The sequence below is a fragment of the Rhincodon typus genome, chromosome 22 (assembly GCF_021869965.1).
Source record: "Rhincodon typus isolate 14 chromosome 22, sRhiTyp1.1, whole genome shotgun sequence".
Classification (NCBI taxonomy): Eukaryota; Metazoa; Chordata; class Chondrichthyes; order Orectolobiformes; family Rhincodontidae; genus Rhincodon; species Rhincodon typus.
In genome coordinates, this window is record NC_063353.1 from 20,172,935 (window position 1) to 20,175,765 (window position 2,831).

Below are 2,831 nucleotides of genomic sequence, written 5' to 3' on the forward strand. Positions count from 1 at the left end.
TCTATGTGTCTAACTGTTTGCATTCACATTAGTAGAAAATGTCCATTCCATTCTTCACCTCAAGCTTTCAGCTTGTTTACTTTCCTCTGAGTCCACACCCAAGCTTAATCAACTATGCACAGTGAACATCAATAGTAAACAGACTGTTATAATCACACACAGAATAACTGACACTACAGGAGCAAGAACTATTAGCTCAATGAAAAACAGCAAGAGGCTATTTAAGATGAGCGCATAAGTGGTCAAGGTAGCATACTCAGAAATGGCAAGTGACAACAAAATGCTACACTGGGTTTTAAGTTTATCTGGACAGCCTTCAGATTGAAGGAAACGTGGAGAACACAGCCATTTACCTTGGAAATGGGTGTGGTCTCAATGCATCAATAGCAAGCATCATTAATGAAGTTTTAAACACGATAATCATCATTCATTCATGAGAATTGGAAGTAACATTCATATGAATGATATTTAATGCAAGATTTAGCAATACAGTAATTCAATTTAATGATTGTTTTATTTCACGAATCAGCCAAAATCAAGTTCAGATCACTGAAACTTAAGAATTCACTGATGACATTCACATAATCAGACTGAAAGGAATGTAAAATGAATTTAAGTTTTAAAGAAAAAATGGTAAACATTTGATGTAGTATTATATGTATAAGAATGCAATTACATTAAATAAATGCCAATCTAAATTATTGTTAACTTAACTTTGCTATTTTAGTAGCTCCTTGTTACTGCACAAGTAGAACTGTTTGCTTTGGATGCAATGGTATCAAATTTGAGCCCTTGGGTGAGTTCCCTAACTTTTTAAAGCACAATTAGCTTCTAAATTAAGTTCATAGGTCATAAAATCCCTTCGGCCCAACAAGTCTACACTGACCCTCCGAGCTTTCCACCCAGGCCCATTCACCTAATCTACACATCCCTGAACACTACAGGCAATTTAGCATGGCCAATCCACCTAACCTGCATATCTTTGGACTGTGGGAGGAAACTGAAGCACCCAGAGGAAGCATACACAGACACGGGGAGAACGTGCAAACTCCACACAGATAGTTGCCCAAGAGTGGAATCGAACCCGGGTGCCTGGCGCTATGAGGCAGCAGTGCTAACCACTGAGCCACTGTGTCGCCCTGCAACTTCTTAACTAATAGCATGACCCACCTCAGGATGTTTGGCTAGCATCCATTTTATAGTTGATATATATTGACTGCAATGATTCCTGTAATTTTCTGTAGTTGTGAAAGATGAAAATAGTCTTTCAGAGAGAGCAAGAACTGCAGATGCTGGAGTCAGAGATAACACAGCGTGGAGCTGGAGGAACACAGCAGGCCAGGCAGTATCAGAGGAGCAGGAAAGTTGACATTTCATTCAGGATTCTTCTTCAGAAATGGGGAGGGGTAAGGGAGCTCAGAAATGAATAGAGGGAGAAGGGCTGGGGCTGGGGAAGGTAGGTGGGATGGTGATAGGTGAGTGCTGGTATGGAGTGGTGGGGATTGGTCAGTGGGATGGGAGGGGCGGATAGGTGGGAGAGAAGATGAACAGGTTGTATCAGGTCAAGGTGGCAGTGATGACATGGAGGGTTGGTCATGGGATGAAGCCAGGGGTGGGGAGATTTTAAAACTGGTGAATTCCATGTTTAGGCCATTGGGCTGTAGGCTCCCAAGGCGGAATATCCAGCTTGCAGGTGGCATCATTGTGACACTAGAGGAGGCCCAGGATGGACATGTCACCCAGGGAGTGAGAGGGGGTGTTAAAATAGTTCACAACGGGAAGGTTTTGTTGTTTGTTGCGTACAGTGTGCAGATGCTCTACAAAACTGTCTCCAAGTCTCTGCTTGGTCTCACTGATGTGGAGGAGGCCACATCGGGAGAAGTGGACACAGTAGACCAAGTTGGCGGATGTGCAGGTGAACCCTCATTTGATATGGAAGGTTTGTTTGGTGCCTTGGATGGGGGTGAGGGAGCAGGTGTAGCACTTCCTGTGGTTGCAGGGAGAGGTGCCAGGGGTGGTGGGGCCAGTGGGGGGTGTGGAGCAGATGAGGGAGTCGCGGAGAGAGTGTTCCCTACAAAAGGTAGGTAGCAGTGGGGAGGGAAATATCTCTTTGGTTGTGAGGTCGGATTGTAGGTGGCCGAAGTGGCGGAGAATGATACGTTGGATGCGGAGATTGGTGGGGTGATATGTGAGGGCAAGGGGTAGTCTGTCTTTATTTTTGTTGGGGGGAGGCAATGTGAGGGCAGAGGTGCAGGAAATGCAAGAGATGTGGTTGAGGGCATTTTTGATCACCGGAGGGGACAAGTTACGGTCCTTGAGATCGGAGGACGTCTGGGATGTTTGGGAGTGGAACGCCCCATCTTGGGAGCAGATGTGGAGGTGGCGGAGGAATTGGGAGTAAGGGATTGCATTCTTGCAGGAAGGTGGGTGAGAGGAGGTGTAGTCTAGGTAGCTGTGGAAGTTGGTGGGCTTGAAATAGATTTTTTTTGCCTTTTCAGCTTTTATTGTGTCTTGTAGTTTTCTGTTCCACAGATATTGAAGAAAGATTTTCTGGATGAATTCTAGTCAGGTTACCATTGGATAAATAATCTTGCTTGCCTTTTAACAGAAACAGTCAGCATCTCTGTACAATGGGAAAAAAATGTTATTTTTGAAATGTGTGGTCATTGTTGACTCATACTCTGTATGTTTATACCACAGTATCTTCACAGCTAAGGTGCCAAAAGATAAGCAATAAACCAGATATAAAACTGAAATCGGTTTGCATTTAACCTTGTCTCAATTTATTACTGAATGAATGGAAATCACTGATTCACTGCCTTCACTGCCAA